The sequence below is a fragment of the Uranotaenia lowii genome, chromosome 3 (assembly GCF_029784155.1).
Source record: "Uranotaenia lowii strain MFRU-FL chromosome 3, ASM2978415v1, whole genome shotgun sequence".
Lineage (NCBI taxonomy): Eukaryota > Metazoa > Arthropoda > Insecta > Diptera > Culicidae > Uranotaenia > Uranotaenia lowii.
In genome coordinates, this window is record NC_073693.1 from 367,803,979 (window position 1) to 367,831,600 (window position 27,622).

Consider the following 27,622-nt stretch of genomic DNA (forward strand, 5'->3'; position numbering starts at 1 on the left):
GTACAAATTTGCATTCTGTGTGTTTGGATAGTCTGTGGAGGAAAACAAAACCCCACAGTTTGGCATACATTTTCTCGTTTCGGATTGAGTTGTTGGAATTAACAACTGCCTAATCCGTGATAAATTGAAGTGGGTCGGTTGGTTGGAAGTTGCCGATATATTTTCCAGTTATCAGCTTGAGTATTTCTGTGTCGAGCGGAAGTTTGCGAGACGTTGTGTCGATTCGGCGGTCTGTCAATTTCAACATAACAGTGAAAAAGAGTGAAAAAGTGATACCCTAGCTGGAACTGTAAGAATAGCCAGTGTAGATTAGTTTGTGATCATGCGTGACCTACGTGAATTGTACAAGCTGGAAAGCAACCTGTGTCGTACTTTTGAAACAGTGCGTCATTTCATCGCGAATGCAAACTCAAGTGTCATTACCAGTGAACTGATCGGTGTACGTCTAGAACGGCTAGAAGATGCGTTCAAGCAGTTCCAGCTAGTGCGTACGGAAATTGAGCTGCAGACCGACGCCGAAGTGACCGGTGTTGATGATCCTGAGCAGGAGCTGGCGCTGATGAACGCACGGGCCGACGAAGATGCGAGCATTGCGATGGAGAAGGAAAACGATTTTTGCAACCTCAAAGGTGAACTACTCCGCCTTCTGTCTTTAACAAGTGGATCAGATCATGTAACGAAAAAATCAAGCACAAGCATTAGTGAACCTTTAGAAACAACAGCGAGTTTGGCGAGGGTTAAATTGCCTGAAATACGTCTGCCAACCTTCAATGGAGACATCAACTTTTGGGTAACATTCAGAGATTCGTTCCATAGTCTTATACATTCGAGCGATCAGCTGACGGCGATGGATAAGTTTTTCTACCTCCGCTCCGCCCTCACAGGAGAAGCTTTGCAGGAGGTTAGCTCAGTCGAGATGACTGCAGCTAACTACGACGTGGCATGGGCTGCATTGAAAAGGCGATACGAAAATCGTAAGCTTATCGTTAAAAATTACATTAATGCACTTTTCAACGTTGAAGTAATTCGGAAAGAAAGCTACGATGGGCTAAACAAACTCATCAGTGAGTTCGAAAAGAACATTCTTATGCTGGAGAAAGTGGGCGAAAACACCGAGGGCTGGAGTACTCTACTGTCACATATGGTTTGTGCTCGACTGGACCCGTTGACTCTACGCCACTGGGAAACACATCACAATTCTCGAGAGGTGCCGAAGTTCCGACAGTTGATGAGCTTTCTCAGAGATCACTGTGCAATTCTACAAACCCTCGCACACCAGGAAACCAATTCTACAAATATGCGGGACAGACGACCGAGGTTTGGAGTCAGCCATCCTTCAAGTGTAGAATCTTCAAGCGAATGTTTATTTTGTGGTGGAAACTTTCATTCTGTTTTTCGGTGCCTGAGATTTTTGAAGCTGACAGTCGAAGAACGCAGTGAGCTAGTGTTGAAAGCTCGACTGTGCCTTAATTGCTTATCACCCGGTCACATGGCTCGCGTCTGTAGCAGAGGCTCGTGTCATCATTGTGGATCGCGTCACCATTCGTTGCTGCATTCAGACCCTTCATCCTCTGTCTCGCAAACTCTTGAGAACCCCCAGCAGCCAGTGCCGCAAGCTCCACAACTCCAACCACAATTGCCTCCACCTTCCCAACCGATACCATCCACAAGCCATCATTCCAACCCTCAAATCTCATCCTCGTTTGCCGCCACACAAATGCCAAAAAACCCCACAGACTTCTCCAGAAGATTCCAACACACAAATGTACTTTGCACGCAAACACACACTCCAACACGCCAAGTTTTGCTGTCAACTGCCGTTGTGCGTGTCCAAGATCAAGCTGGAAACTTCCGGTTAGCCAGAGCCTTGTTAGATTCTGGTTCACAGTTCTGTTTCATGACAACGAGCTTCAGCAAACGTTTGAAACTTCGAAGTTCTTCAGATTTCCTCACCGTCCAGGGCATCGGTGGTTCTACAGCGGTGTCACAAAAGCAGGTGATGGCGTCAGTTTTTCCTCGTTGTTCGGGAATTTCATCATACCGTTCATCGATGTCGTTCTTCGTACTCCCTGAGCTAACAGCGACCCTCCCAGCCGGTCGTGTTCGATGCAAGTCGTGGGCTTTGCCAGATGGTGTTATACTTGCTGATCCCAATTTCAGTCACCCAGGGAAGATTGACCTCATAATTGGCGCTCAATTCTTTTTCGATTGTCTCTGTGATGGTCGATTCAAGATTTCTGAAGATGGTCCTAGCCTCCAGAACACCGTTTTTGGCTGGATTATATCTGGCACAGTGCCAGATTCCAGGGATCGCCGTCCATTAATAGTCACAGCGTGTCCAGCTGTTTCAGTAAATAATAAAAGCATTTCCTCTACTAACGATATGGTTCGATTTGGCGGCCGGCGACAATGTGCACCAAAAACGCAAGAGAGGAAGCACCGGATGAACCCCAGAAGTCAACACTCGTTTTCCAAAATGAAATCAGAACGGTTTTACCACCAGCTTGGTACGTCAGATCCATTCTTCTACCTGATAAATTGCTTCCGTTCCTGTTCGTCGTTTATGCGATCGTTGATGTTCATTCTGTCGCTAAGCTTTCTGGGCCAACGCTGTTTAGAGAAAACATGCGAATGTTGTTTTGATCCAACGAAGAGACATCATAGGTTCGTCGCTGGCTCCGCATCGACGAATCTGATCTTCCCAGAGTTTGGCCAATTGTTCCCAGAGAACATCGTCGGTGAGATCCAGAATAAACGCAGCACAGATAACTCTCCAGCTACGATCAGCCTAGTCGTGCAGATTCTTCGTTCCAACCATTGCAATAGGGCAAACAGACAACGCTAGTCTGAGCAGAGTTCCAGCACCAAAGCCTTCAGGGGTGACGCGGTTGCGATCGGACGGGTTGGACCTGTCACCCCACCGCTAACCTTCGTTAAGTACCCTATCCAATTGAAAGTCCAATGCGGACACTTACCCATTTTTACGTCGTAGGTTGCGGATCGTCGTGCTGGAACTCCCTATCCAGTAATCACCACGAGTCAGTCTAACGAAGCAGCAACGGCAGCGGCCAGCGTATTAATCCACATCATCATCATCTTCAAGTTATCAGGGTTCCCGGTGTCGACCGGTAGCATGTCATACAGTTCTGTAATAGTTCATCAGTTGCTAAGTTGCAACCAGACAAAGCAAGTCTGTCGTGGGATCCAGCTCTAAAGCAATCGGGGGTGACGCGGTCGCGATCGGACGGATCGGACCTGTCACCCCACTGCAGCCATCCGATAAGTACCCTTCAAATCCAACGTCCAATTTGGACATTGACTCGTTTCTTCTCTCAGGTTGCGGTACGTCGAGCTGAAATCTTCCGTTCTGTTTACAAGTTGCAGTCAGCGCAGCATCACCCATCCAGTCCATCATGTAGTCATGTGAACAGATATAGTCCTAGAGAGTTTTTTTTGAAATTCGTTAATATTTCAAGGCGGCCGGTATGTTCGCACAAAAATTAGTCATCGATGTTTTGGGTGTACTCGCGCCACACCAAATTTCGCCACATCAATTGCGCGCACCTCCTTTGTCGAGCCTCAAGTACTGTTGGTCATTTTTCGTTTGGAGACCGAACATCCGCACAAAACGGAGAAGTAAAAAAACTTCACTTGCGAGTGTACATTCAACGCACGTAGTTCTTTCGCTATCATTTTTATCACGGTCTGATCGATTAGAATAAATCATTATACTAAAACGTTTACGGTCATTATTTGTTTCAAATACACGGGATTAAGTGGAGATAAAGTGAATATCTAGTAAATCCGAAAAACTTAGATTCCGTCGAAACAGTAATCCAAGAGTAAACCTTCGGTGGATCTGGCGGTGAAGCTGATTCGATTGTTCATCCAAAAACTACGGGGTCCTAAGGCACATGATGGGATACCAAATGTATTAGTCGGACGCCGGGTACGGGGTTCAAAATGGCGGTTACCTGGTTCACAGTGTGTCCCAGATAACTCGCTGGGTTGCCTACTGGCTTTGTGTGGTTGATCTTTGGTGATGTCGACGTCTCGAGCTTATGGATCCAAATGAGCCTGTTTCCTAGCTAGGCTATTGACCCCGTCCTCCGGTCATAGACATTTGGAGTCCGTCCCATAATTCCTCCCATCATGTCCTGTTACGCTTCGCTGCGATAGCGTTACCGTTACCATAACGCGTCCTTCTGCTCCACCTGGTGTCCACTAGCGCTCTGTTGATCTGATCACGCTGCGCTGAGGTATCTTGGAGTGGTCATGCTCCGTTCCTTCCCAAAGCACCTCCTTGAATCACGATGGTGTGATTCGTAAATTAAACTAAACGCACTGGTTACAGCGAAAAATGTTTTTGGAATCTCTCAACAGCTTGCTCGTTCAGAAAATTCCAAAGTTTTCATTATAAATTTTCACATAGCATATGATTCTATTTTCCCTTTCATACCGTGCATTCTTTCCGTTGATGAAACAGATTCTTTCGGTTGATGAAACAGATGAAAAGCTATTTTGAAGAAACGTATTTTTGAGAAGCTTTTTAAACTGACACAAAAAAAATCACCGATTGCAACAACACTCAAAAAACAAAATCAAACAAAAAACCATCAACCTTTGTACCAGAACGCCTCACGAATATAGAACAAGAATGCTTAGAGGCATTTTTTCCGTGGTCCTACTAACTCAATGAAAACGACCACTTGACCCGCATCCGCATGTGCTACGGTGCAACACGTGCTTGCTTCGATCGAAAACGCCAACATACGGCGGTTTTGTTTACATGCCTTAGAAAAAAAACAACTCAATCCTGGTTGACGGGTGGTGGGTTGCTCCTTTTCTCTCATTTTTATCACAGCCGGTGTTTTGATTCTCTCCCCTACATCAACCCATCGTAGTAGCCCAATTCTCAGCGACTTCATTTTTCCACTTTCAATGTTGGCTCTCTTACCGCCCGCGTTCGGTAAAATATGTTGCTGCAGCATAACGAAAGAGAAAATGTGAGCGACGAGCAAAGCACGGTGAGCATAAACGGAAACCAACGACGTTCCAGCCAGGTCAGGGATCCTGTTTTAGTTCGAGTTGAAGTTGAATGAAAACGATTTTTTCGCTCAGTGTAGGTTCGACTACGAAGCGTTTCGGTTCGGTGCATCGGTTGATCCGTGGAAAGTGCGGGTCCGCGAATTTGCAAAACCCCATAAGGGATTCCTGTGGCACCCAACACACGGGTCCTTTTTGCAAACTCTCTATCTCTCTCCCTCCATCCCATCGGTTTTGTGCGGTTTTTATTCTTGGAGTGGAGTGGAGTCCAGGAGCGGAATTGGTGTGTGGATCACTGTGGATGTTTTTGAGCACGGTTTCGCAGCAGCAGTTCACAACTTAGTTATTGTGTTGAAGGGTTGAAGCTGTGATGAGTGAGGCGGAACAAGGGGTGGTACCATTCAACGTTTAGAAACAAAACCCTTGGCTCGCGTCGTCCTGATCCCTCACATTTTGACTCCCAACCCCTTTTAAAAAAGGATAATACGCTCCTCCGTTTAGTGGGGTTCTTGCGGAAGAATTTGTGTGGATGTATGGGGAGAATGTGGGCAAGGAAAAACAAATAATAGGTGAATGTTTTCCGAAGTGGAAACTACACGGTGAGAGGTCACGGCATATTTCTGAAGGGGGAGGCGGCCTCGCCGAGAGGAGATCCTCCAAAAAGGCCAATAAATCTAGCTCACCTGGTTCAAGAGCTTTCCGGTTTTCTGTGTGGCCGTTTCTGTGCTTCCGCGCCGTCTTTCGACTGCAACGGCTAATCGATTAATGGTTTTGGCTATGAGGGTGGTGTGAATATATGTAGATGGATAGATGGCGGTGTGAAGAAGACACAGCAAGCCATGACCTAAGAGGATACTACACATCTTCTAGTGTGCTATCTACATATCTTCTGTTTCTGTCTGCTTGGCAAAGGCAAAGTAGGCCTAGGCAGAATTGTGCCACGCTAACTGGATTACCACGGCCTACTGCTCCGACTATACGTTTGTGATGTGATGGGACGACGGTGAAGATGATGTGCTAAAGTCAGTGATGCAAAAGTCCATAATCGATGCGGAAAATTGCCGATCTGGAGGGAAGACGAAAATTGATGATGATCCACTTCGATTGCACTCGATTCGGGAGAAATACATGATTAATGAGCATAATTAAATCGACCACAATTGTGCAGTTAAAACAGCCGAAATTATTACCCCTAGCTTTGTGTTTGCGGATTTACCAGTGAACGAAAACAGAGCCATAATAAAAATAACATAATTTCCCAATTGTGTGACAAGCTATGCAATGTGTAAAGGTTCGAAAATGAAAACAAGAAATCACTTTTAATGCTGATGATGGTGCTGGTGAAATAAAGAAGAATCAGGAAAAAAAAAGTATAATACCAACAACCAATTTTCACGGATGGAAAAATTTCGCCCACGGAAAAATAAAGTGAAAAATCAACAATCAAAGCTCCCAAATGGTGGTGATAAAATGCGCTCGGATCAACAATTTATTTGTTGAATCGAAATTATAATCAGCGACGAACGAGCGAGAGATACCTGAAAGCAAGAAATAAAAAAGTTCGGGGGGAAATAAAATAAATAACAACCGGAAATTGGCGTTTGTCAGTGTGATGATCAGCCATTGTTGTTGCCTTGGCTGATGCTTCTGTTGATGTTCGGATGTCGTCAATGTTGCTGACCATTTTGAAATCCGGCAGTGTAAAATAAACGCCAGTACCTAGTAGGTAATTGTCATTTGCTATTGCTGCGGCAGTTGTTGCTGTGAATTGGTGTTGTGAATAATTCAGTGCACCTCACCGTTAGCGTTGTGGAATTGAATTGAATTCCGGGGCTGCAGCAGTAATCTAGTGAAGCGTAATGGATATTGTGCTGAGTGTTGTCGATCGTTCACCAACTAAATAGTAACAGACAGCAGGCGTTGACGTGCGGAAAAGTAGGTTAGTTTTTCTCCTTCCTGTCTTCCTTCCATCATCAGGTTAATTTTGTTCTTCCTCACCCTTGGCATGGGTCACTAGATTAGTTTGGTTTGGGTAGGAGGATGGAAAAAGTTTTTCGATATGCTATGCTTGCTTGCTTGGATGAACGGATATCATAAAATGTCGTCAATTTTTAATGGGAAAACTTGGAGCTTCCTTCATAGGCCTCCCGTTAGTCGTGACTTGAGCCTATTACCTGGATGGCTGGGGATAACTAGTCCTGTAGAGGCTCAAGTTATTTGATGAGAGTTTCCGAGGAATTTTGATAAATTAAACAACATTTTATTGGAAGACAGCTTATCAATACTGTTCGACATTGTTATTTGTGAAGTTTTATTGAAGTTTAGTTTAAAAACGGCTGTTTGTTCTAAGTAATAAAAATATATTTCTTCAGATTAAATCTGCACATTCTGGAATACTAAAAAATTATACTTATTTCCAAAGTTTATAGATGAGTATTTTGAAATATGAATTGCCTGTAAATACTGTAAATCTACAATATTTACCAATGCCCATTCTAAGTGGTCTTGACGAAATTTTCAGAGCGCCGTGTATGAAATTTACGTTTGATTGCGTACAAAAATATATTTCTCACTTTTTTATTACAATATTTGTTAGCATAAGTTCTAAGGGATGTATTTTAAAAAGTTTACTCCTTTACGTCCTTTCAAGGACGCTTACATGTAGTATGCTATTCAGATGAAAATTTAGGTAATTTTCAAAACTTTCCTACCTCGTTATCAAGCTGAAAATATTTTTTTCGGATTATTCAAAACTTTTTAGTCTATCTTGAAGTTTTGGGAATGCCTTATTCTAAACAGTTTTGCGAAATTTTAATCTGGACTGAAAAACTTCCTTATGTTTTGAGAATTGGTAATTAATTTTACATATAAATATTTACAATCCCAAAGAAAGAATATAAGTAACGGAATATGTCATAGCTGATGTAGTTCCTGTCACTGTATCCAAAATCCTTACTTACTTTTTTTTTATTTGATCCATATTTGAATATCAGCAAAATAAATTTTCAGCATTTTTCTCCTTTTTTTCTAAGATTTTCCACCTGCAAGATGTCTATATACAATGACACAAGTTTTTTTTTAAAGCTTCATGATGTTCAAACTGTTTGATTGACTTTTTTTTTGTATCGACGCAATTTATTCAGTCTATATTAAGCTAATATTTATTTTTTTTAATGCAGCAACAGCATATCAGTTTTTTATCGAACGAAATCAAATTATTCAGTTTTTCACCATTGATTAAAAATCGATATGTTAACGCGACCTAGCAACAATTGTTGTATATTTCCTACTGTATCTGGAGAAGTACTCTATTTGTTTTCTAGTGATAGTATTTTTTTTTAAATTATATCTTAGCTTAGTTTGATTGGCTACTCACATCCACCTTGAATCATTAAACCCAAAATGCTTCATACATTTTTTTTAAAAGTGAAATTAAATAAAATTCAGTGACGAGCAATAAATTTCGAGTTTCATGATCGCTGTCGTGGCTCAGTAGAACTAGTTCGAGATCGCCAATGGTTGCTACTGCTGTGATTGACCGAAGCCATCAATTTCGATCGAAGGTAAAAAGAATGGTGTCTGAGACATCACATTCACAATGTCCAAATTTGTTGCTCTCTCTTTGAACCGTCAATAACGGCCCCGGCCACGTTCTAGTAGTCAAGCGATAGTTTGGAAAGGGTAGAAAAGGATGAAAGGATCGCGTTTTAGGACCGAGGTTACCATCCTAGCAAAGAATTTTGGTGTGAAGGTTGTCACGAATCTTGCACTGAACGTAAAACACTAGTTTTGTGCAATCGCATGCGTATGTGCTTTCGTAAAAATCGCTTGAATTAAAAGTAATGTTCAAAACTATTTGTTACTGTACCGATAGGCCAAAGGGCTTTAAAATCGCTTCTCACGTCTAGTTTATAAATATATCGCAAGGTAATAAAAAAAACTGTGCCTTACTGTCACATCGGATCAAATGTATCAAATTTTACCTGCCTATCCACTCTTCAAAGCTGCATTTTAAATTTCTTTTCAAAGAAACTCATAGTAGTTATATGACCAGAACCATGTCTGAATTTAAGTAAGAAATTTATAAAGAAAAAATGTTTCCAAATTTTATTTTGAAAAGCGTGAATGCTTGAAACCCTATTGGGGTAGACTAAATGCGAACTTAAATCAGATTTTTTATATGTCTTCATTCTCTGATCATTGTAAAATCAAATCTCCTCTAATAATTTATGAAACATTCTTTACAACTTATATGTAACTGTCTCTCATCCGCTTTTCAACTTTTCTACTCTGCCTGTCATGTAATAATTGAATTGAATTCTAGGAATTTAAACTAAAGTAACATTTTGTCAAAATTTACTCTATATGAGCTTTAATGCTTAAAAATGCCTATGTGGGTAGGCTTTATGTCATATTTTGTTAAGAATCCCCATGTCGATAGGCTTCTTGCCATGTTTAATACGTTGAATTTATTTTCTCATCGTTTTCATAGGTTTTCAGGTTTATGATTATATGATGAAATCTGCAAAAAAAAGGCTTTGCACAATTTTCCCGTTTTTTGGATAACGTGATACCTGATACCTGAAGGTCGTTCATAAACAAGTTGAACAGTAGTGGACCTAAATGACTCCTTCGAGGAACTCCAGAAGGAACAGTGAAGTTTTGGGATTTGATGTTACCCTGTCGAAAGAATGCAGTTCTGCCTTGGAGATACAATTCTAACCATTATACGATCCAAGTTGGGAATCCCATTTTTTTCCAGTTTGTCGATCAGGAGCTTGTGGGAAAGCCAATCGAATGCCTTGGCAAAGTCCACATATAAAGCATCTACTTGCTTTTTATTTGCAAGACAACCGCCGATAAAGGGGACATACACCACTAAGTTCGACAAAGTTGATCGCTTTTTGCGAAATCCATGCTGACATTCATCAATAATGTGACTGGGTTCATTACGTTGAAGATTAACAGTTCATAAACCATTGCAATTTAGTATAGAAATACCACGGTAATTTTCAACGAGATGTATAATACAGGATTTGTGGATGGGTGTTATTGCTGCAGTTTTCCAAAGTTTTGGGAAGGTTGTTGATTTCAAAGACTTATTAAAAATCATGCTTACCGGAAGTGCAAGAGAGTTACAGCATCGTTTGATGAACAGCGGGGGCAGACCATCAGGACCAGCGCATTTCCGCTCGTTAACGTTTAAGAGCACTTTTCTCACGTCGTCAGGGGAAACTCTTATTTCAGGAATGCTGATGTTCAACGAGTTTACTGAAGTCAAGTGTTGAGTCCCAGAAGTCATAATGTGGTCAACGAACGTAGTTTTAAAGAACCCTGTGCACAGCTGGACAGCTTTTTCCGTATTAGTTGAGTGTCGACTTCCATACGACAGATCCTGTGGAAGTCCAAAATAACCTCTTGGTTTTCTCCGTAGCTCCAAAATGATGGTTCATTTTTGAATCTACGTTGGATATCGGCTAAGTAACGACGATATCTGGAATCCTTAAGTTTTGAGTATTTTTTTTAAAAGACATACACCGTCTTAGCTTTACAGACTGAATAAATGACGTGGAAAACTTAAGATTAACATTTAACAAGTTGGAGGAAAAAGAAACTGTGAAAGGCGGGTGATGAGAATTCTCACGCATCAGCGGCTGCGGGGATTCAAATATCTGGAAAATGGTAGAGTGACTTGAAAATGCAAGATCCAGTAGACGTCCGTTGGCGTTCGTATGCTGTTAATTTGATGCAACCCAAAATCCGTTAGAGCGTTTGTTACGATGTATTCCTTGGATTGTAATAAATCAGGAAGTCGATGTTAAGCTCGGTTTCAGGAAGAAAACCGCGTCAAAAATCCAAGAAACATAAGCAGGTTGTAATCACCTAGCTCTAATTGTGAATCAGTTGCTGAAAGCTGCTCAATACAGAGTGTATGTGATTTGTAGCTGGAAGCAGTCAAGTCCGGACTCAAGTATTACACAATTTGAACAATTTTCGAAAATTACTGAACCGATCAACGTGAAATTTGGCGTGTAGCTGTTTTCAAGGCCGGAAATGGTTTCTATAATACTTTCAAACCTTTCCGAATACAAAAAGAGGGGGGCTCCAGTACAAAATTAACAAAAACTTGACACAATTCAAAAATTTTTTGGAAACTAGTTAACCAATCAACATGATATTTGGTGTGTATCAATAATACTTTCAAACCCTTCCAAACACAAAAAATGGGGCTCCCATACAAAATTAACAGAAATTTAACCCAATTTGAACAATTTTCGAAATTACTTAACCGATCAACGTGAAACTTGGTTTGTAGCCGTTTTTAAGACCGAAAATGGTTTCTATAAAGCTTTCAAACCCCTCCAAATCCGAAAAGAGGGGGCTCCCATTCAAAATTAACAAAAAAAAAAAATACAATCCTCGAAGGATTTTTGTTAAAAGTTGATGATCGTAAGCGTTTTGACATAATGAAATGGTTTATTGAATTTACAAATAAGTTTCAACAAATTTTGATGATATATTTTATGATAGACGCTTGCCATTTTATTGAATGAAGACATACATATTAAAAATAAACAGAACTAATGTGCAAGTGTTTTCATAACGTTTGGCATAATTTTTGATTATGTAAAAATTTACCCATTTTTGATACTCCTTTCGTTTGAAAAAGGGGTTATTTTTATCATTCAAAGGGTTTATTTATTGTAGTGAAGACACCTCCTATTTTTTTTAAAGGGTGGCTCTTCAACCTTCAAAACTTTAAGTTACGATAAGACTCAAGACAATCGAGAAGCTCAGATTCCATGAAAAATAGTTCGCTTTTGAAAAATGTTGAAATTGAATTTAAAGGAACTATATTTTAATCATTATAATTTGAAGGAACTTATTTTTTCCATTGAAGTGGTAGCAGAGCACACCGTGTCAGCTTGTTGAAAATAAATATTATTATTTATCTATACTGAAAACTTTGAAAATTATGGAAAAAGATCTTTATTCATTTTTTTTTTCAACCAAAATTCAATAACTCCAAAATGTAGTTGTCAAAATTTTGCGAGCTAATAACATTAATGTTTTGTTTTATATGGCACATTTTTCTAGAATTTTTCTTCTTAGTAAGAGTTTCTGGCAATTAGATACAGCCGAGGAATCAAGTCACCCCAGCGATTAAGTCTTCCAATCTCCCCTGCATATATACTCATTAGGGTGGTTCACAAAGGGGTATGTTTCCGATATCAAACCTTGGTGGCTAAAACGATTGAGAATCACCTAAAGAATATTTCATCGAAATTCTGTTGTTAAAGCCAATATAGTGTTTTAACAGATTTTACAGAACAAACCAATTAAGCTCAAACTTAGCAAGGCCCCATGCCAGAAACAATTTGAGACCCCAAGGTTTGAAATCGTGATCATTTTTGTTTTTACTACTCTAATGTACATACAAGGAACAAACAATAATTACTAAATAGCAAAATCATTCTAAAGAAAATTTATTCAGTTCAGTTAAAAATTTGAAATTCAAATTCATAAGGAAGTTTTTTGCTGGTTTTCTTATTTCAGCCAAAGCAATTCGTATGGAGGAAGCTTTCTAACTAATAAATGTTAACTTCCCCAAAAAATGGGAAAACAACTGTCGCCAAACCACCAGCTCATCTGGCGACACTGGATAAATAGGTTAAATTTATTTAAGAGTGTAAAATCGAATGTCAACTTCATTGTAAACTTCCGCTTGTTAACAATATCGACTAATTTACAACATTGCCCAAAATTCGGTTTACTAGTGCAATTCAGTGGTTTAGTTAACGGTCAATCCATCGTACGGAGAAATATCAGGTATTCAGAGTATTTATTTAGTAGATTAGATGAAAACTTAACACATATGGTTCTCCATATAGGCTCAGCACAGTTTCTTGCTACATGCTGCATTTCCCGCTATCGAGTTGATAGAAGACCGTACAAACCTGAAAAGTAAATCCATTTATAATCTTAGCATCTTACCGAAACTAACTATAACTAACTTCAGTTCATGCACAGGTAGATAGAACTCAAGGAATCATAAAGCTTAGTTCTTTTAGAAATGGGACACTTTCATTTGCTAATAGCTCGTTTACTAGTTATCGGATATTCAAAATTTTGACAGCATTTTGTTGCCTGTAAAAAGTACTATTCGACCTATTTTTTTAAAAATTTAAAATTTACGCATTTTTGAGATAGGTACGATGCAAGAGAAAAAGAAAAAAATAATTTTGCACAGTTTCCTTTAAAATTCATCATTATCAAATTGTTAGCTGACAAAACCGTTGATTATTCAAAGAATTACTGAGTTTTTGTGGTGGATAAGTATGCAAACACTGTCAATAATTCCACAAAGTTCAAATCAAGCATTGGAGTGAAGCACATGATCGGCAACTACGGTTGAGGGTCATCAGGGAAGCCAAGTCTCATACCAGCATTTTTAATTATCAATGAGCGAAAAACTAAGGGTAGATCGCTGAAATGTCCAAAACAATTTTCTCCGATAAGCTGAAATTGTTGCCTAGTGATGACTCATTGAAACCCAACCTCAAACAACCACTTTTTGCTAGTTCCACAGCTCGTAAGCTGTATAGCCGGTACCGAGGCTATGGGACAGATGATTTCTGATGAACGACTAAACTTACGAAATACCCTATTTTAAACAAATTCCAGCGTTTGAATCCTATATCATGTCTGCTCGTTGCAAGATCCCGAGTATATTAAAGTCTGTATTTGCTGGTTATTTTGTATAAAATTATAATGATTTGCCAAAATTCTGCTCCTGCGAAAAAAAAACAAAAATTTTCAAAACGAAACTTTGGTTTTCGCTGTTTTTAAAAGCCTAAAAAGAGTAATCTTGTATGTACCATCCGCAACCTACGATTTATACTAACCGATTTTACTTCAAGTTCAATCTTATGATGGTTTTACTTCGTTATTGTCAGATTTTGCCAGAAGAAATTCCATTAAAAACGTTCAAAAATGTGGTCAAAAATAATTAAATTTGTTCATTTCGAAACAACTTTATCCACTAAAATGCCTCAAGTTTCTTTTAAAATAGAAGTATTGGACCGAAAAGTATCAGAAATTGAAGAAAGAGGTTGAAGCCACCTAAAATATAGATTTGACGAAGTATAAGTTGGAAAAACTGATCAAGACCATGACTGAAAAAAGTGTGCGCCGGCCAATGGGAGATATAAACAATAGAATAGAAATTTCTCTAACAAAAAACGATAAATAATTTTTTTGAAATTTTTTCATGAAATATCATAACATTACCTTCATTTTTTTCATAGAAAGTATTTCGATCAAACGAATGGTTTTTGAGATACACGCATTCGTAACTGTCCCATTTCTAAAAGAACTAAGCTTTAAGCTAGTTGCCAAGTAACTGAATTCGGATTGAATCTGGACTGAAATGTAAGTTCCCTAACCTTAAAATGTAAAACTGTAACACTAATAAGAGTTCCATTTTAGTTTGAAGCATCCGAATAAAGATATTGCTATCAAAACTGGTTCAGCGTAAATTTGGCAACACAACAAATAATGATTCAATTTCTTTCTAAGATAAGAGTTTAAATTGGTGCTAAGTTCAGTTTGTTTTTCTTATGGCACCCCAATTAAGTCGGCTAATTATTATTATACGGTTGATTCGACAATTTGTTGCCCTTCCTCTAGTCGTAATGCGAGTAAAATATTGAAAGCCGAAAGAAAAAAACGAAATCCTTCTGGTAAAAAAAAAAGATCCTTAAAAGTTTTCATAAATTACTGCTGCGCGCCTGTGAAAATGTGCAGCGACCCACCAGGATCCCTAATGTAGCGCAAAATCGACCTAATCAAGGCAGGCCCATTTGTCATCCAAGTAGGCCGCCCGCCTGCCCGAATGACGACTATCGGCCGGTTGCCGAATAAAAGTCATTAAAAGTTAAAGGACCGCGAAAGAGATTTCATTTCTCTCTTTAATTGCATTTTCCGCATCCGCGAGGAGCGCCAAGCTTACTTGGACCGAAAATTTTTCAACCGAACATCTCCCCCCACACCACCTGCGCCAAAAATCCACCGAAAATCCGCCGTTTTTCCACAAAATCAAATAAAAGGGGTTCTTTTACATAACTGATGGTTTTCCACGTTCTGCAAACACCCTTGCCAGTTGCCCCAACCCTACTCAACTCAAACATCAAGAGAAAGAAGAAGTAGGGGAAGCAGCATTTTCCCAGAACAAATCCGGAGCCCCAATGGTAAAAACATGAAAATTAAGACAGAAAATTATCCCGGCTTCTCATAACAAGTCCTAAAAAATGAAACCGCGACTTGTTTTGCTTCTCGGTTTTTTTCTTTCTCTCGCTGGGTCTTTTGTTGGTGGCGTCCCAGTTGCTGACGCAAGGAGAAGAAAATTTTCCTACCCTGGAAGGGGGATGGATGTGCGGGGAAGTGAAAGTTGGACGCTTTCCCGCGCCTTGAACCGCATAAAGGCACCTCAACACTTTCGGAAGTTGTAAAATCCGCTCCCGTCGGGTGGATGTGGCGGTTACAGAAAAACACAACCAAAATTATGGAACCCTTGCGTGTCGTTATGTCCCTGCAGTGTGGTTGTGGCATTTCATTTGCTTTTTTGGGTCTTTTTTTTTTTGGTGCTCTGGTCTCCCGGCCACAACCAATCCATAATCTAGAAAGAAAGGACCCAACAGAAGAAAAAAACCACGCGGCGACAGTCTCCCGACTACGGCGATCCACGAAGCCAAACCGCGCTCCAAACTAACCAGAGCCAAAAAGAAGAAAAAAAATACCATCAAAAACAACAAAAAGAGGTACTGTCAAAATTTGTGCTGATGTTGGGGAAATTGTAATCGGGGAAAACAACAAGCCATACGCCGACGACAAGAGAAGCAAATATAATGGCGACAACACGCGCTCTAGGTAAATAAAAGGCGGGAGGAAAACAGATGTAAGCGAAACCTTTTCGGACCCCTCGTGTCGGTGGAATAAATAAATCATCAGCGTTGTGCAGAGCGGGTCGTCAAAGTAGGCGAATATGGTTTTTGTGGGGAACTACGACACATTACAGTCACTTTTACCCGAGACCCCCTTTCCCTTCCCACATTAAAACAGAGGCGGCCATGATTTATGGATTAGGAAATTTCACTAGCAGCCATGTTGTTGAAGAGAAATCGAATGATTAAAGGCCAAATGACCCGAATTACCATATGTACCCAGCGAACTACCTACAAGAAACAGGAACCCCGGTTCGTGTGCCAAAATGGCTGATGAATTACGACGGACGGATGTTTGACAGAAGAGGTAAGGGCGCTTGAGATCATGGCAGCGGGCGTTTAACCCTCGCCTCGCCCGGTTGGGGCAGGGTTTGTTTGGGAACATCAGCAAAAATGAAAAGATGGTGGAAGGAAAACATCGTGACCTCACGCTGTTTGATAATAGTTTGGAGAATATATCACCCATTGATCCATAAATTGGTGGAGCCATTTTTGTCGGATGTACTTAAGGTTGATTTGGGATGCGTCAGCATATTCAGACATATCGATTGAAGTCCTGTACAGCATAAGAAAGAGGATATTTACTACCTTACGCTACGTTGCTGACCTTATCAAAAATATTAATATTATTAAATTTAGCTTTGCTTAACTTAGTTTGATTGACTATTCACATCCACCTTAAATCATTGAACTCGAAATGCTTCTTCACTAATTTTGCCAACATATTTTTTCGTATAAGGTTATTCTCAGGAACGATTAAGGTCATGTTATTTTTGCACTCTAAGCATTTTGAACTCCATGATCGCAGGCGTGGCTCAGTAGAATTGACCGAGGCCATCAGTTTTGATCAGAGGTCAAAAGAATGATGTCTGGGATTGACATCACATTCACAATGTCCAAAAATGCTCTCTCGTTGAACAAATAACGGCACCGGCTACGTTGATAGAAGGAAATAAGAGAAAAGGGATTGAAAGATTCATAATTCGTGCATTAGGACCAAGGTCTCTGCATCCTTGAAAAACAATTTTAATTGGGAATGGAGTATAAGGATTTTATCAGGAAACACTTTTGACAAGTGGGATCATATATTTTGAAACCTGTTCGCTTATGCTTTGTAATTCCTAAGTGAATAATTTTCATTATCATTGTTTATTTATTGGAAAATTTTCTTATATTTAATATTTGATACTAGATAATATTTTTAACTTTTCGATTGTTTTAGAATATCACTCATCAATTAATTGAATAAGACTAATTTTTATCTCAGTTAACATTATCGACGAAAATTAAGACTTGGTTTAAAACAAACCTTTTTTATATCTTATATCTTGATGAGGCTAGCAAAAAGAAAATCTGAAAAGAAATCAACATGATGGCTTTGTAAACTCGCAAAAATATTCAACACTAACGGGTGTTAAATAAAAAATGAGAATGTTTTCAATACCTTTAAATAACTCAAATAAAAAGCGTAAAATTTTCCTTCTCCAAGGAAATTGCTCTTTGGGCTCCCTAGAAACAGTAGGCGTGTTTGGTTTTGCTAGTTTGAATTTAGTCAAAGCAAAGATGGCGTCGAAACAGCACGTGCTCCGCGAACGCATTGTACGGTTCTACGAAACGCATTTCCAGCAAGGAAAAAAGTTCACGGTGGCACATTTTAAGGAAGAAAATGTACCTGTCATTACGGTATATCGTATCCTGGGTTCCCTGAACGTAGAGCGGAAGGTCGGAAGTGGTCATCCGGTGACGATAATGACGAAGCAGAGGAAGACATCGTTAAAGAAACTGTTTGACAACTAGGACGCAACCAGCCTGCGTGACGGTCTGCAGGAAGAAGACGAGGTCGCCGGAGTACACGGAGGAGAAGATTGTTAAATCACAGTGTCGATGGATGACCAAAAAATACCATTACGCCAAGAAGACGCTGGCGTATCTTGAGGAGAAAAAGATACCGTTCGTGCCGAAAGATCGTAACCCAACAAACTTGCCCCAGTGCCGCCCAATAGAGGATTTCTTTGGCTCGATCAGTGCCCTAGTGTATAAAAACAATTGGAGGGCCAAGGACACGAAGCAACTGACTACAAGAATCCGGAATTGTATCCGGAAAATGGACGTAATTGCCGTACAACGTTTTTGTGAGAGCATCGCGCCAAAGTTGCGTCGAACATCAGACCACGGCCCTGACTCAAACATTCACTGACATTTTTTTGAAGAAAATACATTAGGGGAGAATGAGGATACTTGATCCCTGGGGATACTTGATTCCTTAGCTATATCTCGAAACTGGAATGTCTTACAAAGATCAAATGTTTTAGAAAATGTGCCAAAATGATCTAAATAACAATGCTTGTAGATTAAAAAATTTTAACAAAATAATTGTTTGAGTAATTGGACTTCGTTTGAAAAATTTCACAAAATGTAACTTGAAGATCTTTTTTCACCACTTTAAAATGTTCCTTACATGGGAAAATTATGAAAAAAATATTTGTTCCAATGTATCAATCGTTTGAGCGTAAAATGAACTTCATAATGCCAGATTTTCAAAGCAATGGAAAACTCTCAAATATTTTCAGAAAAAGTTTTCTAAAATGTTGATTATGGGTACAATTGATCCCCTAGAGTTGGGTACAATTGATCCCCCTTCCAAACGGCATATTCTTCTTCTGAATGGATCGTTATGATTGCTGATTACGAAATTACTAATATTTATCCAAAAACTAATATTTATCAAACAATTGTCTGAAGGAAAGAGCAAAAATAATTAATTTTCTCTTAATTATAAAAAATAGCGCCTTTAAGTATGCAATGTTATAAGCGTTAAGACAAAGTTATAGAATTTTCTTCTTATGTCTGCAATATATTGTGAAATGAGAACAAACATGACCAAAATAGTCAATAAACATTCTATCTTGGGATTTTGTTTGATTTTTATACAAGGATTAGGGCTTCCTGAGTAAAAGATCAAGTCTCCTTCAATAGGGGATCAAGTCTCCCCTAACTTCAGAAAAATCGCATTTTTTTTTACTCCCACGAAAATGCTTCTAGTTCATCAACGGGTTCAAGTATCGTTATAATTTTTGGAGCATAGAAACTTGAAGTTACAAGCTGTCAGAAAATGTCAAAGACGGCGAGTTGCTAAATTTTTCCAAAAAGATATGGGGAAATAAGAAAAGGGGATCAAGTATCCCCACTCTCCCCTATGTTATTAATAAAAAAATACCTACTAAAATCGATGAAAAAAAATAACAATTTTTTTTACATGTGATTGAAAAAAATCTCATTTTTATTTAACACCCGTTAGTGGTTTAAAAAAATAATAGCAATGGAATGTTCTGGAAATTCCAAATGATAATCTATACCAATATTCTGCAAATATTAAAATGAATCTGCTTGATGTCACCTTGTATTGCAACGATCCTTAAGGACAGCGAGTTTCCATTTTGAAATTCACGGTTTTTCCGATGGGGATTTAATGATTTATATTATAAAATACATAAATAAATTTGTTAATCATGATTTTTTACCAAAAAAGTAGCAATTTTTACAAAGAACCATAGTTCATCTTGAATCTCGTATTGTACACCAAAGCGCTCCTAGAAGGCAAGTCTGCAATGTTTTGACAGTTCTTTGTATGGGAATGTTTCCTCTATCAGTGCTGAGAATTTCATTGAGATTCGCCTTGTTTCAGAATCGTTACACGTGATGGATGCCGTGAAACGAAAATTAATTCTTAATTAATTCCAAAACAGAGTTGTACGAAATGGAAGATGTAAAACAAACTAAAGATAACCTAAGAGAATCCAAATATACAAAAGCCTCGCTCTCGGATGAATTTTGTAATGCTACTCTCATCGAACATAAATGAAAACTAGCTTAACAATAAACAAAGGCCAAAAAGAGGAGGATAAAACACGCAGAGACTGTTCGGCAACAAGGCGCATGTTGCAGAAAATGTGACAGCCATATATTCCAGCTACTTATGACTCGTAGGCTACGATAGTTAAAGTGATGATCTTAGCTATTAGTTTTGCATATTTATAAGCAAACACTTTTAAAAAATCTTCCTTGTCTTTCTGAGAATATTTGCGATTGAAATAAAAAAAAACCTTTTGAATCAAAAAATAATTTGAATAAAAATGGTGGTGATTTGATTTAAAAAAATAAATTAACTTTTTGGATAATAATTTTTGGCTTTTTACGGTCTGAGATTTTAATCAAACAACTTTTTATTTGAAATACCCGACGTTTCGACCATATTTTGTGGTTTTGGAGACAGATAATTCCCTTGAGAAAGACCACAAAAACTGGTCGAAACGTCGGGTTTTCCAAAAAAAAAGTTGTTTGATTAAAATCTCAGACCGTATAAAGCCAAAAATTACTATCCAAAAACATCTTCCCGGTCGAAAACATAAATATAAAATAAATTTACTTTTCCCAGTTTGTGATCGATTAAATTCTTCTCAGCTCAGCTAAAAAATAGCTCCTTGAGCCGAACAAATGAGCACAATTCTTGGTCTTGGTCTACAACCGGTCGACAGCTGTCCGATACAATATTGGTTTATTTTCAGTTTCCAATTTTGTTAGATCAATTAGTCGAGTCGTTTCAGACTTGATTGGTAATTCCTTTAATTTCTCTTAATTGAAATGAACAGTTAATTGTCATGCCTCAGAGTAAAACTATTTAGAAAAATGTTTCTAACTTGGCCAACTTAGTAGACATCACAGCTGCTAAGAAGCTAACAAATTCAAATCAATTAATTCCATGGCTCACTGAGAGCTATAGATCTTACAATTATTTTCTCAAGCCGTTCGATGTTGGACTCAGAGAAAAATCACAGCCTACTACTTTCAATTGCACACTTCCATCAACACGCGCCAATCAATCTGTTGTAGTTGTAGCGCCGTTCAATTTGTCTTCATTGAATGATCCACACAGCGGCAATCAAAGAAAAAAAACTAAATGAAAGAGAAGGAGGGCGGGACAAAAAAACCTTCCCAATCGATCGTCTACCATTGGCAAAGTACGAAGAAGTGCAAATGGCAGGCAACAGGCAGCAAACTGCAAATGTCTTTCATTGGTCGGTTGCCGGTAAATATCAACCAATTAACACAGTCCGCCGACCGAAGAATGGGGAGGGAAGAGGTTTGGGCGAGAAAAAGAAGGAACCCACGAACAGTGAAAGAAAACTGCTCTTTCGGCTGGCTTCGTTCAGCCGGGTGGATGGGTGTTTGTTTATCAATGAAACCCATCGAACCGATCAGAGCCCCATTAAGTTTTATCCTTGCGCGTAAACTCGATTAAATGAAATTGCGGGGGTGGATTTGTCGAAAACGTTGATGCTGTTGATGATGCTGATGGCGATGGCAATGATGGCGATGATGATGATGTTGATGTGCCAATTAATTGATTCCTCCCACTCGCTCACTCGATGGCTCCCTGTTTCATTGCCGTGGAAATAAAACGCATTTCAAATTCGGTGGATGGGTAGGGAAGCCAAAAAATATTAAGCTACAGCTCTAAGTAGGCTACGGGCCTTGTTTGAAGAGGTGTGAAGCTCAAAAACTGATTATGTTTATTGGCCGTCCATATTCGGAGTCATTAACAAAAAGGTTAATCGGGTTACTGCGCGTCTGGGCATCAGGTGCTGGTGCTCGATGGCGTTTTTAATCTTCCACACTTTTTCAATCGGTCGTAAGAAGAAGGAGAGTGATCAAAATGATTCCCATAAATTAAGCCCTTATGAAAAAGGCGATTGAAGGAGTTGCGTTTTCAAAAATGTGAGAGTCAGTGACTAAGAGGATTACGCTCATTGCGTTTTTCGAAAAATGGAAGTGATCATCAAAATATTGGCAGCCTGCTTCTGTGGCCAGTTGAGTCTATCAATTTTCAATGGACCAATAAAACCTACAAACTGGATAGCTGGTTGGTGTTTGTAAATGCTTTGAGAAGGCTCTTAAAAATAATCCGATGTGATGTTTTTGTGATGCTACAGGCGCAGTCATCTTCTGGAGCCATAACAAGCTTAAAATGGGACCACTCTTGGTTGAAGCCTACGAGGAGGGAATCAATTTAAATTCCACTAAAATTTTAACACAGTATTGAAGTAGCTCACATTGAAAAACATCCATGATTTTTTGCAAAATTTTTAAGTAACGTTTACATGAGTAAATTTGAACTTTTAGGTTTGTATGGGGAAATTGAATATTTTGTACTGAAAAATCAACATCATTTTTGTTTCGTCTGTGGAACCGAGCCAGCTGATGGTTTTGGTGCCAATTTATAAGTTTCCTAAAGGAAATTCTGCGCTGAACACATTTGTCGAAGGCCGTAACTTCGTATCTTTATCGGAAAAAAAGTTATTAGCTGTTTAACAGGGGTATGTCTTTTCGCGCTGATAAACAATAAATTTTATTGACATCTCTGCAGAGTGCCTAGCGAGGTATTGCGTGACTACTTTCCATGCAACACTTCGCGAGGCTCAAGCAGTGATGTCAATTGAATTTATTGTTAATCAATGCGAAAAGACTTACCCCTGTTAAACAGCTAATAACTTTTTTCCTAATAGGATACGAAGCTACGGCCTTCGACAAATTTGTTCAGAGGAGAATTTACTTTAGGAAACTTATAAATTGGCACCAAAACCATCAACTGGCTCGGTTCCACAGACGAAACAAAAATGATGTTGATTTTTCAGTACAAAATATTCAATTTTTCCATACAAACCTAAAAGTTCAAATTTACTCATGTAAACGTTACTTAAAAATTTTGCATATAATCGTGGATATGTTTTGGACCAACACGAAGCTTTTAAAACCCCAGGGTTTGAGAAATACCATAATAACCCCAAATCGACTCAGTCTATTGAGCCATATGTAGTGAGAATATTTGCATGTCACATTTTCTGCTCAAAAGTAAGGGACAAACATTAACAAGTATTAATTATCCATCAACAGATCAAATATTGATCTGAAAAATTAAAATTAAAGACACTGACAAATGCAATGGTCTACACCAGAGCTGAGCAACCGTTTTGTGCGGCCGGTGATGCTATTTTTTCCAATTTTAATACCTTAACTTTTTTCTACATTGGATTGTTAGGAAAATCTATACGATTTGATCAAATATGCACTTATCGTCATTTGCCCCACAATCATTCAGCTTGTTAGCTTTTTTCTGGTATTTTAGCATTTATTATGCTCTGTTCAAGGCATAAATGCAATTTTGTTTATTGGCATAACGTGATATTTGAGTTTTTTTTTAATAAGGATACATTTTTCCTAATTATTTAACCCCTACTATCATTTATTGAAGTGAGTCGGAAAAGCAGCCTTAAATTGGTAGCTACACATGATCAAAGGAATTTAGAAGTCCGTTAGTGAGGCCATTATTTTCGTTTCAAGCAAAATAAAATGCTCAGTGGATATTATTTTTTTAATATTCAAACCAATTTGGCCAAAAAGCTTGTTCTGTTACATTCAAATACTGGCAAAAAAAAAATGTGAACCAAATCCTTGTGATATATTTTTTAATTCTGAATATTGACGAAAATAACGAAAGTTCAGTAAAAAAGCCTGGGTAAAATTTGGTATATCAGAGTTTTTGGAGTCGGAGATGGTTTCTTTAAACCGCTCCGAATTAAAAAAAGGGCTCCTACTAAAAAAACTACTAAACCAGAAATGGAAACTACAACGTGAAATTCAGTATGAACCGTTTTCAAGGCCGGGAATGGTTTTTATAATACTTTCAAATTCCTCCAAATTAAGGGTGGATGGTTTCCATGTAAAATTAATAAAAATATGACTTAGCTCGATCAATTTTCGGAAACTTCTGAACCCCTGAACGTGAATTTTGGTATGAAGCTGTTGTCAAGAACGGGAAATGGTTTGTATAATACTTACGAATCTCTGACTGATCTCAAAAAGGGGGGCTCTCATACAAAATTAGTAAACATTTGACAAAATTTTAACAAGCCTCGAATTTGATAAGCATAAGCATTTTTTCATATTGAGATGATTTATTGAATTCAAAAATAATTTTTTATAAAATTTTATAGACGCTTCGCATGTTAATGAATTAAGACTCTCAAATTTAATAAATGTAACAAAAAATGTGACAAAACCAATGTCTTCTACTCCTATAGACTCGGTAAATTTTGCGCTATTAAAAAATAGTATAAATATTACGCAACACGAAATGAATTATCCCTCCCAACTTATGTATGTACGTCAATTTTTTCAAGGCATCTAAAATCTTATCAGTTTATTCATTCCAGAATTGTCAAATGGCGTGACTACAATGGACAGAACATCAATTGGGCACAATTTCGTGGACCTCAACCTAAACCCAATCGAACTCTGTCAAAATTTTTCAAAATCTCGATTTGACAAGTGAATTTGGAAAGCCTTCGATGAACAGGATGAATACAAATTAGGTCTTTTTTAATCATTGCACCTTTGTCAAAGTTTTGCTAAAAAAGGTCGTTCTAGTTGAATTTGACTACCAAACTGTATATTCTGCCTAGTTTGTCATTTTTCATGTTCATAAATACAGAGCAAGATGCCTATGAAAATATATTTGGATTTGAAATACCCTGAATTTTCATAAATATACCCTTTTCTGTCGAAGCTTAGCAAACAATTAAAAATTTTAAAAGTTTACAGAGCAAACTTTCGCTATTTTACATAGTTTGCAACATTTATTCAATTTTGAAGGATGGACGAAGTTGTTGAAAAAGAATTCATGTTACGAAGAGTTGAAGTTCTTGTAATAGTATAATTATAATAATGATGTTGATATGCTTCCGTGATATTTTACGATTTTTAACTATTTTGATAAATACGATCTTACTGTCTTTCAGAGGCTATCAATACTCCTCAATATCAAAACTAGAGTCAGCTTGAATGCGCTTCATACCAATGATATGTAGTCACCAAAACCCAATCGGGAAACAATGAAAAATGTGTGAAGGAATGTGTCAAATACCGTCTAATTTTGATAATTTTAAAATTGTGATTGTAATTGTTTTTTTTTATACAGTGACGATCACCTTTTTTGTAAAATTATATGAGGCCCTCAGAGCCAAAGTGGTATAAGTGCAAAAATGATAAGTTTTGAGTAAATTATACCAAACTCTTCTCCATGTTGATTTTTTTAGATTTTAAAAATTATATTCGCAAACTTTTACATTAAAAAGAAAATTGCAAATGTTCGAAAAATGTATTGAAAATAACCAAACCCAACCATTTAAAAGCGTGTGTTCTCGAAATTAGTTTTTTTTACACTTTTACTCCTTTGGCTTATACCACTTCAAAGAGATTCTCAGATTTTTGTTTTGAATTTAGTTAGAGTAGATTTAGATATATTTTTCCAAAATATTTACGCAGACCATGAAAACAAATAAATTCTTAGAACACGGCTTTTCCAAAAAGAGATTCCCGGGCCACAAAAAGTTGGTCGAGGGCCACATGCGGCCCGCGGGCCATGGTTCGACCACCGATGGTTGAGGTAATAAATGCACCAAATAGCAGAGGCATATTCAAGGATCGAACGAACCAACTACAATAGAGACTCTTCAAACAGTAAATATCTTTTAAGTTTTTCGTCATGCGGAATAATATACCTAGGCTTTGGAAGCTTTTTCGACGGTAATTAGTGTGAATCTTGAAATCCAGCCGTTTGTCAAGAATGACACCAAAATCTTTCATGTGCTCAACTCGAGCGATAGCCTCTTAGCCGAGAAAATGGAAGCTTCTTACGGGAAAAAGAAATTGCTGCGCATTCACTACGATTCATAAGCAGACAATTGACATCGCACTAGGAGGCGAAGAGTTTAAACTGGTCCTGCAGGATCCTCACATCGTCGGGGCCGGTGATGGGATAAAATATTTTGAGGTCGTCTGCGTAAGCTTATTTTGGTTCATCAAGGAAATAAATCAAGAAAAGTGTTGGTCCTAGATGGCTCCCTTGAGGTACTCCAGAGAAGGCAAAAAAACTGTTTGGAGAAGGATTCAGCCGTTCGGACAATAAATTTCCGGCCTACCAGGTAGGTGCGAAACCATTCCAATAGTACGAGAAGATAGGGTCTAAAATAATTAGCTCAATTAGTTTGGCAATTGCGCATAAGTCAGAAATGCCGCGATAGTTGTTGACATTCCTCCTATCGCCTTTTTAGTATACCGGAAACATGTAGGCTCCTTTCCATATAGAAGGGAACGTAGACATGTTGAGCAATGTTTGCAAGATTCGTTTTATGAGGGCTTCAAGAAAGTGACGTATATCATCCGGAACTGCAGAATGATTGTGTTTCAGCTTTACGGATGCTTTCAAGATGGTATCATCAACGACTGCAAAGTCGGATTCTTTCCATTGATCCTTGTTGTACCGCCAGAACGATATGAGTTTGGTTTAAAAACCACGCAGAATACAGATCAGGTAGCGTGCTTAGTTTTATAGGCTGAGTCTAATTTGCGATACTAATTTCTGGTTGGTGTCAGGGATGCTTTCCTCCGTGGTGTTTTTACGGAGCCGGAGAATTTCAACACCGAAGTATTATTGCCATTAACTCTCAGGAGAGATTGTTAGTTTTTCACCACTCTCTATCTGCTTTCGAAGTACTCGAGTGTCATATACACTAACTTAAACTCGCACCGCCACCAGATCCTCACATTGGAGCTTAAATGTTTGCACCGTAGAGCTCCGTAGAGTGGCAAATTTCCTCACCGGCGAGAATCACCTGCGTTTTTTGTGACTTGGCTCTGCCGAACGTAAGAAAAGCAGGAAGTTGAAAGCAATGTGCCATAAGACAGTATCCATTCCTTAGCTATTCTTACGGGGCGTTCATAAATTAATCGTTCTGAGTGATGCATCTGTTGATCGATTTATTTTGGTAGATGTCAAAAAACCATCCAAAGCATTTGATTTACAATAAAAAAAATACTTCGACCAAAAACATCATTTTATTTCTACGAGTAGATAGCAATTTATGAACGCCCGGTATAATAAGCTTAACAAATTTAGTAATCTGATGAAAACGAAATCTATTTTAAAAAAAATCAATTGTTGCAACTGGAGACAATTGTCATTAAAGTGGAAAATATAATGTAAATATATCAAATTAACAATATTACACTTCAATAATACAAATACGCATTTTCAACATGGATCAACAAAAATCGAAGTTAAAACCCAACTTTTTTTTTCATATTCTTTGCGTTTAATGATTCATGTCACATAAAATTGGACAATTCAATCAATAAAATATATTCCAGATTGCCAGAATTTATCCGGGACAAAACTTGAAAAAAGTTACCAGGAATAATGCAATAAGTTCACTGTAATAATTTAAAAAAAAAAGGTTTAACAAAATAAACATTTTATTATTTTTTGAAATCTTTAATAAGATTTGAAAGCAATGGATTTGGATTGGTAAAACATTTCTTGTTCAGATAAACAAACTGTTTCTTCGTTGCTAGTCCTATTAGAACTGCCCCTTCAAGTATACTATCATTCGAAATACCCCTAAATGTAGACAATCACCTGCAATGTTTACGTGTTCAATGATTGGATCGATCGGTTT

General features: G+C 38.2%; 1 protein-coding gene across 3 annotated transcripts in view; it reads left to right on the plus strand.

Annotated features, from left to right (window-relative positions):
- The first annotated feature begins 5,135 nt into the window (after positions 1 to 5,135).
- LOC129751743 (nephrin) overlaps positions 5,136 to 27,622 on the plus strand; it is a 391,395-nt gene continuing 368,908 nt past the window's right edge. The window contains exons 1-2 of one of the 3 annotated variants that reach the window (XM_055747425.1): positions 5,136 to 5,645; positions 6,243 to 6,985. The gene's annotated coding sequence lies outside the window, so the exon portion shown is untranslated. Of the gene's footprint in view, positions 6,986 to 27,622 lie in introns of all 3 variants that reach the window. The other 2 variants (XM_055747424.1, XM_055747426.1) reach the window with 2 other exon arrangements.